Source organism: Arvicanthis niloticus, chromosome 3 (genome assembly GCF_011762505.2).
Source record: "Arvicanthis niloticus isolate mArvNil1 chromosome 3, mArvNil1.pat.X, whole genome shotgun sequence".
NCBI lineage: Eukaryota > Metazoa > Chordata > Mammalia > Rodentia > Muridae > Arvicanthis > Arvicanthis niloticus.
Window position 1 is genome coordinate 112,908,023 of NC_047660.1, and position 14,340 is coordinate 112,922,362.

At 36.9% G+C, this 14,340-nt stretch overlaps 1 protein-coding gene and 1 non-coding gene across 3 annotated transcripts in view; one reads left to right on the forward strand and one right to left on the reverse strand.

Moving 5' to 3' along the window:
- The window catches only part of Spag16 (sperm associated antigen 16), an 856,168-nt gene that overhangs the window by 98,581 nt on the left and 743,247 nt on the right, over window positions 1-14,340 (reverse strand). The gene's annotated exons all lie outside the window — the stretch shown is intronic.
- Window positions 12,679-12,817, forward strand: LOC117706395 (small nucleolar RNA SNORA48). The gene has a single exon (XR_004606505.1). It is a non-coding gene; the product is annotated as a small nucleolar RNA SNORA48 (small nucleolar RNA).

A 14,340-nucleotide genomic window follows, 5' to 3' on the forward strand; every position in this document is an offset into this window, starting at 1 on the left:
TCATGTGTCTGTTCTGCCTCACAACACAGTTTTCATTGTAAATGCAGCCTGAACAGACAGGCTGGTCAGAGAAATAATTAAGAAAAATTTGCTTGCTTGCTTGATTGGAGGGGGGAGTAGCGTGTGGGGGGAGAGTGATAGGCAGAGAGACAGAGACAGAGAGTCAGAGTCAGAGAGACAGACAGAGAGAGGTGTTCACTTCAAGTGAACCACAGTTCTCTCCTTAGGTGACCTCATCCTCAAGAACAATGCTCCCAATTTTTCTCTTCCTTTCTAGGGATGTTTTTAACTGAGATGAAGACAATTGTGTAAGCCATAGGGATCAATACTCTCTAAATCAAAATTCAAATAGCGGGCTATACATAAATATATCTGCTGGCTTCGTTTTCAGAAACGTTGGTAACAGTTGGTTAAAGAAGTGGTATGTGGCTGGATGTTTTTGTTGTTGTTATTGATTTTTAAATATTTGTATATATGTCATTTTGCCTGAAGGAAGGCCACTGGAAATGGCATTGCTATTATTCAGTGCCTTCTCTTCCCGATGTTTCCTGCTTGCTTGTACTATCTGTTAACTGGAGAGAAATAATGAAACTAACTGGTAATTGGGCAGGAAAAATTTCACAAGAAAAATCCATTACACTTAAGTATCATATGTAGTTGGCCTGCATTGCTGTCTTTGAGGATTATAGAGTAGTATATTCTTGCCGTATGTACTTATCCTCTATCTATTTAGTTACACTTGAATCACTTTCATAGTGGCCATTGAACAGCGTTCACCTGCCATGCCAGTTCCTCCCTCATTCCAACATGCATACCCTCCACTAAATAATAACATAGTCCATGCTTTCACTGGAAGGCTCTGTCTTTTCACATAAGCTTGATGAATGGATAGTACTATTAAATTCAATAATATTCAAAGAGTGTTAAATAACCCTTGTTGATAAATATTGAAACCAAAAATTCAAAATGGGACTTAATGATTTCATTCATGTTTTAGAATATGGAGGTGCTGATTAGCTGAACACTTTAGTGTGAATTTCTGGCTTCTCAAAGTAATTTTGAAATATTTGCATAAATAAGTAGAACTCAATATTAGTGCTAATTTTAACCCATAAGTTTTGGCATTAGGCAGCTTCAGCCATAAATGAAAGTAATTTAAAGGGAAAAATATTTAAATATGTAAAAACCATTATTCATGGGACAGTAATGATTCTGTGCCTGGGCAAGCTCATTTGAACAGCATTAAAGCTATATACTGAGTTTTAGAAGTGCAGTAGGAGAAGCTAATCATGTGTTTGGCGATTGTAAATTGCTAACACAGTATTCATTCTACATTCGCTATTAAACCCAAGGAAAGTTTCAAATAAATACAAAGTTGTTAGTCTAGTTTTATGTACAATGCTTCAAGTAGACATTTCAATAATGAGCTATTAAGGGTACTTAATTGAAATAATTATTAGCACACAATGACATATTTGAATAATCATTTTCTTTTAAAATGCTCAAAAATCACTGCAAGAAGTTGAACAAAAATATGTTATCAGGATAAAAGTAGATGAAGAGCGATTTCAAAAATATAAATCAAACACTAAATGTTAAAAAGAATTCAGTTCACATGATAGTGACCCCAAATACAATTTTCACAAGTTGTTGTTCATCAGAAACTGTATTTTGGTACTAGGTATGAATTCAATCATTGTGTGATGAATTCAATCATTGTGTGAACTTTCATGTGAATTTTTATAGAAGCAAGAACCTGGAGAAAATCTGGATAGGAAAAAGACACCACGGATATCACATAGAGGGATAAAACAAAATAATAAGATACATATATTTACTTATTTTGGAGAGATATTGCAAACTAATGAATGCAAAAGTCAACCAGTGGCAACTAATTTTTTTCAAAATAACTACTATATGGGATGGAATTCTTCACTGTATTAGTCTACTAAAAATTTCAACACAGTATGAGGTTTGCTTGACTATATTCTAATTTCATGAAAAATATAATGATGCTTCAGAGAAGTTTTTCAAATACAACTATAATGAAAAATAACTGAATTCTTAGGAATAGTTTGGTATCTGTAAGTGGAACTATGCTGTAAAACTAAATAATCACAGAGGACTTTTAAGAAATACATATTTGAAGGTTAATATAACTTAGTAGAAAAAATAGCATATGTTGAAGCATTGATGAGTATTTATAGAAAGTTTTATTTTCATGATAATGGTATTTTGTGTAGGCTAGTTGTAATTTCAATTTAAGTAATGTTTGATTTATCTTCTTTATTTTTAAAAAAGAAAATATAGTGTAGTCACTTGAATGATAGAAAATTTTATTATAGCTAATACATTTTAAATTATTCATCAAAATGTTTACAGGAATTGTTATAGGTTTCTCCTCTATGTCACCATTGTTTCACTCCAAGTGTTTTTTTGTTTGTTTGTTTTGGCTTGGGATGGAAATGGAGTAGTTTCCATTTTCCACTTTGCTTTGACAGCGATAACCCTAATGTAAACGCTTTGTCAGCAAGATCTGCCTCAATAGAAATGACTTAGAGCATCTGTCTCCAAGAGAACAAGAAATGGAAAGGATGATCCAGAAATGGAGTGCTAATTACTTTACACTACAAGACTTCCTGTCTTATAGTAGATAAATGATTCTTGGGAAAAATAAGTACAAATAAATATTGTATTCTAAAGACAATCAGGTGATCACCCAGTGCCTTGGTGCCACATTCATGTGGTGATGAAATCAGCACAACCTAGAAGGTTGGGGAGCATGGGAGTCAGTGTATAGGTATCTCTGTGTGCAACATGAGCACTTTCGTGGATTAATTTGCTTGTCCTTGCACTAGTAAGGCCAAATTTACTCAGGATGAAAATTATTCACTCCGTAGCCATTTGTGTTCAAGTTATTAAAAGGCTATCATGAGTTATCTGTATCTCTGGACGAAGCCAAAGCACACTTTAGTGCACAAGGTAAGCTTTAACCAGCATTCTTGAGGTCATGAACCAAGAGATAATGCATCTCTCATGATTACTAATGCTCCCTGGGAGGGGTCTTCTTTTGTTTTTAACTTAGGAGATTCTGACATGTTAGTCTCAGTTTCCATGTAGAATATTTATCATATGTCTTAAAAGATGTGACTCACGTCATTAAACATGATCATTTTTTATGACAAAATGATTCACATTCTAAAATCTAAGCAAAACACATTTTGCTTTTTCTTTGAATAATTCATAGAATGAGTGTAGAAATACGATTATGCTTGTAAACTTACCATTTTATATTTTGAGTATACACTGTTGATATTACTGCTTTTCATATGATATTACTTTATATTTTATTCTTTCTAATTAAAAAATGCTAATGACTATGAAAGTCTAATGCCAATGCCAAGTCTGCCATGTAGACAAAGAAGACTGAGTCAATATTTTCAGCCTCAGGAAGTGAAGATAATATTATTTTCTAGAGATCATTGCATTATGAATTTATCTAATTAAAGGAGAGTATTTTAAAAGTTAAGTTAAAGATAGCCAATAAAATGGCTTTAGGATATGGAGGAGATTAGTTACCTTGTCTGATTCATATTCTTCCTTTCCATTCCAGTTAACGATGGCTTATTATGTAGTTTGTGTCTGATGAGGAAGGCATCCCTTAAGGATCAACATTTTCATATTTTATTTATAAGAGGCAATATGCAAAACATGTTTTTAAACATGAGTTGGAACATGTAGTGATCAAAAGTTACTACACATACCAGGATAAGGGTTATATGAAGGGGTAAATGAAAAAAGCAGGAGTAGACTTAATTGGGAAGGGTCAGAGAAGTGAGATAGGATGAGGGAAGTATTACATAACACTAAGAATGTGTGGAAAAGTCATAAGAAATCTCATCCTTTTATTTTTACTTAAAATTATAGTATATATGAAATATTCATATAGCTTAAATGAGGTTCTACCTTTTGAGCTGATAATGCTTTCCTCTGCCCCAAGAGCCATAGACAAACAAAAGCTCTGAGGTGACAAACCTCCTTTTCAGCTATTGATGGGGGTAGATTCCTCAATGAATCTAAGCTATCATTAGGATTCTTGGTTGCTTCCCAGAGGTTGAAAGTAAGTTCCTACTGAAGACAGCATGCATTTCAGACACAAGGACTCAGTAGATTCTAGCTGGATCTGACCTAAAAGTCTCCACACTGAGGAGGACTAGTTTCCAAAATACTGGAAGATGATATGCAAGCTACCGAGGGAGGGTAGCAACTAGTAGTCCTATCCAGAAGAGATGTCTAAGAACCTCAACAAAGACTGATCAAGAACAATATCCCTAAAAGTTCAGTAGTGGCACTCATATCTTGGGAGTAACCAATAGCTATCTAGCTGCTCTTAGGGCACATTCAGCAGGAAAGAAATCATGTGTAAGAATGGAAACCTAGACAATTGCCTAAAATTGGTGAGGTCCATGGACATTGCAAGAAACTATGGACACTTTACTAGACCAATATAATTCCTAACTACATTCTAAATAATAACCCTTTGTCAAAGAAGCTCCACTTCACAGCAGATGAAGACCAGTGCAGAAAGCTACTGAAGGTCAAAATACAGAGACTATCTGACTGTAGAGTTGTTCTAAGGTCAACAGATACATCTGTACAACCTCCCATACCTGTCTCAGAAAACATTACAGAAGAGAAAGTAGAAAGATTGTAGGAGGCAGAGGACCAGGAAATCTGCTGTGAAATTTTGTCTCTTAGAAATGACATGGGAGCTTTGTTTATGGTGATGCAACAAAATGGCTGCCTAAACAGGACCTGATCAATCAGGATCAATAGATATGCTGATGTGGAGGAGAGAAATCCTACTCACACCACCCCTAGACAAAGAACTACGGACAACAAATGAATGCTAAAAGCAAGAGAAACAACAGTTTTCCCCCAGGATGAGTCTCCAAACTGGTGATTCAATAACAAGTAGTCAGTCTGGAAATCATATAGATAAAAGTAACATTTTATGGACTGAGCAAGTTTTATATATATACATGCATGCACATATATGTATGTGTATGTGTGTGTGTATCTTTCTTTCTCTCTCTCTCTCTCTCTCTCTCTCTCTCTCTCTGTGTGTGTGTGTGTGTCTGTGTATATGTGTGTAACAACAATGATCAAAGAAAAAGAGGCCATGAATTTGAGAGGGAGTGATGTAGAGTAGGTAGGGTAGGTAGGAGGGGAAATGAATGAGAGAGAATTAGAAGCAAGAGAATGATAAAATTATATTTTAGTTTAAAAGTTGCCATAAAAGAGTTAATACACAGAGTTACTCATCAGACAGTGAATGTCCTGTACACTTCAACAAGGAAAGTAGAAATGTGGAGCTGGAAATGTGTATTCTGTAGAGCCTGAAATGCTAGTTCCTGTGTACAGGTGTAACTCTAAGCTAAATCTGGTACTGTTCACTTTCTAACCTCCCCACATGGCTGAGGGCCTGGGCTTCACTGGACCTGTTTCCAGGAGCACTGGTACTCTGGCTGGATTCACTGCTTTCATACAGATCTGCCATGACTGTTATCCTTTCATAACCCAAGCATTCACCATTTTGAAATCTAAGTGTATTGTAGTAGAGTGTTAACAAACATTGCTTGCAGAGTCAAGAGTCCCATCCAGCTACATGTATATTTTGGTATCAAGTGAGTATCTTGGGAAAGTCACTGAGATCATCAAACATTATTGTGTTTTATGTGATAAGTCCTTTCTTGAGAGGAAAAGAACAACATGGGGAGATGTGAAGTAGTCTGCTTAGGGTTAAATAAGGACGGAAAATAAACAGTAAAATATGGAGTCTTCACTGAATCCCTGGAGTGAATCTAGGAATCTGCCAATGAGGGGAAATTATAAATAAGCAAGTTATGAAACGGCAAGGGGACAAAAAGGTGTTCACTGGCAACCCTCCAGCCAGGACACTCATGAGTCTGGTTGGCATCTTAATTACAACACTTGAAGCTAATATTTATGAAAATTGGAGGTTTTAATTTCCTCACACACTGATTTTTCAAGTACACGAGTTAAATACAATTGCCAAAATGTAATTTTCTATTGGTGTTGATACTTTCATTGCAAGGCACTAATGTGAATGCATTCAATTGTAATAAGTCAGAAAAAATCAATAGTTGAAGATATTAAGACTCAAAATAAAATAACTCTACTTCAAACAGATGAGCAAATGAAAATTGTTGCAATCTCCAAAAGTACACACCCAATTAGGGTTTGATCGAGCCACATTGGCAGGCAAATCCCACTAGGAGGGGATTGATTCCTTTTAAGGAGATTTAATCTCTGTGGATTCATTTAACTGTAGAACATCACTCTTGAAATGTGAATATATCAAATACGATAATAAATCCGCGAACTGTCAGCTTATATTTTATTCTGTGATGCCATTCCTATAATGGGATACAGAATGAAATCACCAATAAGTTCTTAGAAAAAAAGATAAAAAGAAATGAAATTTGAGGAGTAGAATTTTTTTCTCCTTTCAAGTACATTCAGTGTTTATAAGGACAGAGCTCCACAGTCATTCAAAGTTAGCACTCAACAGATATAATTGATAGGAAGTGGCTTGAAACATACCAGAAAATGGAATGGAGTGTTGGCATAGCTAAATACCCAAGGAAGGAAAGAGGTCTTCTGTGTTTGATGGTGTAATACAAAGGTCTAAGAAACGTTATACTAAACTGACCATGTAATTACAAATAATCTTTCCTAAGAACTATTTACTAACTATTAAGTCCATCTCTTTAGTCATGATGCTTAGCTTTTTCATTGACTCTGAATAACTAGAATGCAATATTTTAAGGGAGTTATTATTAAATATATGAAATGTGGAAGAGTAGATCCACAAGCAGGTTATACTGGAGATAGTTAATATTCTCCTGGATATCTTAATCATTTCAGATGCTTCCAATGAAGATAGTTAAGAAACTTTAGAACAACTTACAATGTCACTTGAAACATGGTTTCGTTCTTTATGCTATAATTTTAGGCTTCATAGGTATATTGGAGAAATAAATTATATGAGCATGTGTATAAACATTTTGAGACCTTTGAAGACTCTTCCTCCCTCCCTCTACCTCCACTCTGTGTGTGTGTTGAGAAACTTCATGGCTAATTCTAAGTCAATATAGTATATTGTTAAGGCTTTCACACTGTTATTCATTAGGTTCCTGGAATCTATTTATACCACCTGATAAAAAGTTTATATGTCTTGATCAAAATCTCCTTTTCCCTGTGACAACCATCATTCTTTATTCGACTGTTAATGTGTGTGTTTGATGAGTTTCTAAAATGTTTTGTTATATTGTATTAATTAATTAATTATCTAATTATCTATTTATTTGTATGTGCACACATGAATGTGTGCATATGTATGTGTGCATGTGTGTGCATCTCTCTCTCTCTCTCTCTCTGTGTGTGTGTGTGTGTGTGTGTGTTGGGGGGGTCACAGGACCACCTGTAGGAGTTGGCTTTCTCCTTCCAACATGTATGTTTCAGATATACATGTGGTTGTCAGATGCCTTCACTACCTAAGCTATGTGGCTAGTGCATGTGTAACTATTTAAGTTTTACATATAAATAATATTATTAAATATTTCTCTTTCTGTATCTTGCTATGCAATTATTTGCATAATTAAAGCCTAAACACAAACAGATAAAAACACAAAACTATTTAAAAAAATAAAAGGCAATGAGTTTGTTAAGATTAGTCTAGAAAAAGATTGTTTTAACACAGGCTACGCAGTCAAAAACCAGCAAGAGGAATTGCATCAGACTGAAAAGCTTATGCCTGGCCAAAGAAACAAAGAGAAAGTTTCAACCTATGGAGTAAGATTGTATTCTCATGTCATGTATCTGACAATTTATACTCAAAATATACAAACACTTTTATGAATCTATATCAAAAAATATATAAACAAAACCACCACAAAATAATTTGATTACAGTTAAAGGGCCTTGATAGATAATATGCAAATGAGAAAGTAAAAACTAGTATTAATCATCAAGAAAATGCAACTCAATCCACATATCATAGTTGTTAAAATCCTGTTACAAGAAAACAAATCTAGAAATTTATTAACGAGGATGTAGAGAAAAGAGCCTTCATATGTTACTGGTCAGCGTATACTTACTGTGTCCAAACAGAAAACACTATTGAGGGTCTGCAAAATTTTAAAGTTGGAGCAATCATAGGATCCAGTAATCCCAGCACCGAGGCACTGAGGGTTATACAACCAAAAGAAAGAACATCTGTATTTCACATTCACTGCACCATCATTTCAAGTGGCCAAGACATGGAAGATCCTAAAGGACCATTAACGAGTTAAAAAATAAAGGACATCAGGACACACACACACACACACACACACACACACACACGAACTCAGTGTTCATGTTGCTCATATGTATGTGCATATGTATGTGTTTAGGGCTGCCCCTTTGGTACTGGATAACCAACTCGTGTGCTTTTCCCTGGGGAAGACTATTTCTCCCACTTAAAGCATTCTTTAGTTGCCGTAGGTATTCTTGTAGAGTTCAGGCTTCATGGGCTTTTTCCCACTTGGATGTGTTCTTTGGTATCCTCCTTGTTCAGCTCACACTTGGATAGTCATGTTGATGAGACTTTATGGGTGTAACTTCTGATATTACTGGAAGACACATCTCACAGCAAATTCCCTGATCTTCTGTCTCTTAGTCTTTCCATCCTCTCTTCTGCAATGTTCCTTGAGCCTCTGGTGCAGGAAATGCTTTGTAGATGTATCCACTGGACTAAATTATCTTAGTCAATGGCTGGAGACTGGAGCTTCCCCTCACCTCCCCTTCCCTCCCTTTCATCTTCTATCTATCTATCTATCTATCTATCTATCCATCCATCCATCCATCTATCTATCTCCATACTATTTTTTTAAATTTTCATGCATTTATAAAATGTCTGGTCATATCTATTTTCCTCTCCCTCTCTCCAGCTTCCCTCACCCTCCACCCAATATATTTCCCATCTTTCTAGCAACCTAGTATCTTAAAACAACACATAAACAAACAAAAAACAGAACCCTAAGTCCACATTAGTTCTGCCCATATGCACATATGCATGGGACATCCATTGAGACATGGGCAACTTACCTCTAGCTAGTCTTCCCTAAAGAAAAGTGTTCTCTCTTCTCTCTCTCTCTCTCTCTCTCTCTCTCTCTCTCTCTCTCTCTCTCTCTCCCTCTCTCTCTCATTTCTATCTCTGTTCTCTCTCTTTAGGTAAAGATTTTCCAGAGGCAAAGTCCCTTAGTTAATGAGTTATTCTGTGAAATAATGCTATGAATATGTCAATTAGTGCTATGCCTACCTCCAAATGAGTGTGTGCCTTTCAGGTGAACAGATGACCCACAGTGGTTTTGGGAGTCTCTTATCTGAGGCTTGTATTAGGTTTCATGGGAGAGGAGAGGAGAGAATATATATATATATATATATATATATATCATATACAATATATATATATATATATATATATATATATATATATATATATATATATCATATACAATATATGTGAAGTATAACCTTTAACATGCAGCTTCAATGCTGAAATATAGCACCAATAGTGCTAGCTTTGTTTAACTGAAGTCTGGGTGTGGGGATAGATCTTGGGGCTGTGAATAGGCAAAGGACAAGAAAATTCAATGAAAGAAGATTTAAAGAGATGAACTTGCTCAGATGAGTTTTAGACAATTGATAAAACTTATCTAAGGAGAATGGAGAAGAAAGAATAACACCATAAGGTGAGGTCTTATGAACTAGGAACATTAAGAACTTATGAACACTAAGACAGCACAACAGTCTGGGTTAAGTGGCACATGCCTTTAATTCCAGCACTGGGGAGGCAGAGGCAAGCCTGATTCACAGAGTAAATTCCAGTACTTCTGGAGTTACACGCTAAGACCCTGGAGAGAGAGAGAGAGAGAGAGAGAGAGAGAGAGAGAGAGAGAGAGAGAGAGAGAGAGAGAGAGAGCTCATAACAGAATCTTTGTTTTGTATTTTTTCCAGTGGTGCAGTCTCGTTTAAGGGTAGCATTTATCATTAGGTATATCCGCCCCTTGAGAAAAGCTATAATGCCCCCTTAAGGATGGATGGTGCTACCTCTAAACATTGTCTTGAAATCTCCCTACTGAAAAGCTCTTGAATAAATAGGATGAGTCTGATTAATCAATGTCCTTATGACAGCGTTCTAATGGATGCTTCCATGTGCTTTACTTAAATTACTGATTTTATTGCTCCTTGTATTCAATGGTAATTTTAAAAAGTTTATAATGTTAATTTCTTAAGTGGCATCTTTTTAAAAAATATTAAATCCAAAGTGCCATTGTACAAGTAGGAAGTGTAAAAATTATCACAGTTGATAAAAAAAACTGGCTACAATCTTTATCCTTGGTACCACACTGTTATATGTACACTTAAGGCAATTTGCTCATTAAATAGAAAGTAATAGAGCAGTAAAAATTCTGCCAGTCTCAGCAGAAACTGCTAGTTTGGAATGTCGTCTTTCCACTTTGGCTCAAGTAGCAGAAGGTTCTTTCTTTCCTTTCTTTCCTTTCTTTTTCCTTTCCTTTCTTTCTTTCTTTCTTTCTTTCTTTCTTTCTTTCTTTCTTTCTTTCTTTCTTTCTTTCTTTCTTTTTCTTTCTAGCTAATTCAAAAAGTGTTTAATAGTATGCTGTGTACTTTGCTCTGCAATTTAATACATCCTTCATGACTTCTATATCTTTAAGTGTGGATGATGATAACACCAAACTTGGGGTTCTATGGCAACTCTGATAGTTCAAATATAAATATTTAGAAGTATACAAGGCTTTAAAGGAGTGCAGCTATATCAGGAATTGCATGGCCATGATACATAGCAGGTGTATGTTTAACCCCTGTATTCGCTATTTGTTGTTGTTTCCATTGTTGATATTATCATTAAATCGTAAATTAAAAAGAAACTCAAGTTGTTACACTATCAAGAAAAAAATGGTTCACACATATAATAATGGTAATAAATTTAACAAATTATTGGATGCAAGTAAGACAAATTATATCAGGGAAATATAGTACTATCAATTTACTAAGTCTGGTGAGTCTTAAACCTGTTGATAATTATTAATAATTACCACAGGATTATACTGGTGTGCTTTTGCTTGGAGGCGTCTCCGTTTATCTACAAAGGTCTACCAGCTGTTCTCATCTATACAGCTCACACTGAGTCTCCATCAGACTTAGTGGGGTGGGTCCTATCAATTTTCATCTGAACCTGCTGTGATCCTTTTTGTCTTTTCTAAACTAATCTGTCACTCCAAGGCTTGTTTACCTATTTAGGAAATCAATTATGATACCACGCATAATCTATCAAACAGAGTACACTGCAGGATGTCTCTCCATGTGGGTGTGGATCTATGCAACCCGAATTCTGCTTCCAACCCAGCTACTAGTTTCTCTCTTGATCCCAAGGTAGGCATCTGAACTGGCCTCAGATTTACCCTTTAGACATTCATTGATAGACTACTTGATTTCTATCATATTTCTCAGCTCTAAAATGTTTAAGGATCATAAAACAAATTTAAGAATTAAACTATTATATTTCAATATATACTCTAACTGATTGTTGTTTAGTACAAAATACATCTTCTACATGTCTGTTTATGGGGCACTCAGCTGTACTTTCACATTCTGTGCCATTCTTCACCTTATATCTTCAAATAGGGTTTCTCACTGAACCTGGAGCTTATCAATCAGGTCAAATCGACTAACCAGAAAGACACGACTGTGAATAACTTGTCTCCCAACTGTTGGGATTTTGTTTTGTTTTGTTTTGTTTTGTTTTGTTTTGGTTTGCTTTGCTTTGCTTTGCTTTGCTTTGCTTTGCTTTGTTTTGTTTTGTTTTGTTTTGTTTTGTTTTGTTTTGTTTTGTTTTGTTTTTCAAGACAGGGTTTCTCTGTGTAGCCCTGGCTGTCCTGAAACTCACTCTGTAAACCAGGCTGGCCTCTAACTCAGAAATCCACCTGCCTCTGCCTCCCAAGTGCTGGGATTAAAGGCGTGTGCCACCACTGCCTGGCACCTGCTATAATGTCTGGACTTGACTTTGGTGGTGGTGAGTACCAAACATGGGCACTCATGCTCAAATGGCAATTGCTTTATCCAAGGTACCAATCTCCATCCTTCAATGCACATTGTTAATTCTTAGGTTTCATATTTAATGAATGGGTTATTTGAGTAGTAAATATTTGGTGATGGATTGAATCCTTATTTAATTTTATTTTGCCCAGGGAAATAATTGTATGATTTGAAACATATAAAGTATTTTAAGACATTTCGTGGCCCAGAATATGGTATATCTTGAAAAATGTTTCAGGTATGTTTGAAGTGAATATGAATTGAGCTCTTAGTGGGTGGAGCATTCTATAAATATCACTTAAGTCAAACAGTTAATGGTGTTTATGTCTATGTTCTCATTGTATTTCAGATTATCAGTGGTTCTATAAATTACTTAGAAAGTATATTTGCATTTTCAGTACACTTGTTTTTGTCTATATGTGCTTTTGAACCTTTGTTATTATGCAGAACAAAACTCAAGATTACGTCTTCTTAAAATGTCATCAAATAACACCCCCTAGCAATGGCCAAAGAGACACCTTGCTGTTGGTGTTCTTACATCAGTCAAGGGCAGAGCAGATGGCAGTCCTTTTTCATCCTAGCTTGATGCCTGGCTTGGTGGTCAAAGCTGTTTTATGTTTAGGACTCATAAAAATCATATCAAATCAAATCCAGGCAGCACAGTACAGATGGAGGGAGACAGATATCGAGTCCCACAGACTGCCATACCACCCACAGAGCTGCCTTCCAGTGCACAGCACAGGCAGGCCATAGACACCTGCTTGCAGACATGCCATGCCTACATGGATGGAGGATGTCATCCAGGGGCCTGGCAGCCACATGTCCAGCCTGCAGCTGGAGCCACCACAATGTGTGAGTATGTGGTGGTCAGCTAGGAAAGAATCAAAGTGGAGTATCATCATGAAGAAAGACAGACTGAGAGAGGAGTAGCCTGCTGTGAGTAACCAGTTCTGCCACCTGGGGCCATGGTGAGGTCCCAGCCAGAGCCGCCACTTAAGGGTCATGTCTAAGTCTATGGCTACACAGTGACAGAGATCAGTGGTGATATCTATGGTACTAGAGAACATGTGAATGTCCTTGGTCAGGACAACTGCCAAGGAGCACCTGAATATCCAGGGGCTATGCAGAACTAGCCCCACCCCTCACTGTATGTGGCACTCTGAGAGCTGGCCCAGTTTCTCATTGCTGGCAGCACTTGGAGAGGGGGCACTGCACCTCAACTAGGCAGTAAAGTGGAGCTGGCACTGATGGCCTATGGGTGAGCCTGACCTGAAAGCCATGCGTGTGGCCTATGGGTGAGCCTGACCTGAAAGCCATGCGTGTGGGAGAGAGGATTAGGCTACTCATTCACCATTGGGTGGCATAGATACAGAGGTGATGCCTACCCCCACGTTCCCCTTGTCACCTCTGGCAGTTGTGAAAGCTGTCCACAAGGGTCATGAGCTTGGGCCAGAGCTGAGGGCTCTGAGATGGCTCACCCAAAAACCTATATTATCTTTGAATGGTTGGCACATATGAAAGAACCCAGTTCTGCTGCTCCAAAGCTGCAGAATCTCCATGACACAGGACAACAGGATATATGGAAGTCTCAATGAACATCCAATATTGATGGTTTTAGATAAACCAGAGATCTTGAACCACACCAATGACACATTGCAATGAATATTTGTAAGTAAAGATAAGGTGCACAGAGAGATATACTCTGGGTACACACTGTGACACACTACAGCTTCCACGATGAGATGTTTTCTATGCTTTCTTTTGCTGTTGTTGTTTGCTTGTTTGTTTGAGTGAGATTTTTTGGGTGGGTGGGGAGTTGCAAGGGCAAAGGGCAGATATGAGGGCACATGGAGCTGATTGGGTCTGGGGTCCATGATGTGAAACTCATAAAGAACCAATAAAAAGTTTAAAAAAAACATTGATCATTAGCTGTTTCTGTTAATAATAGTAACAATCTTACTATGAAATAGCCTCATGTTGTTTATTGCTCTGAAACCTACTGTGGGTCCCAATTCCACTCCGCCATTGGGGTGTGGAAGCATTTCTTTGGAGGCAAAATGCAGGGAGTGCGTAACTGCATCTCCCTGTACCACTGCAGCTGTCTGGTGCTGGATTTAGGAAAGTGCCTGAGACACCACAAGGAGGTAAGAAAAC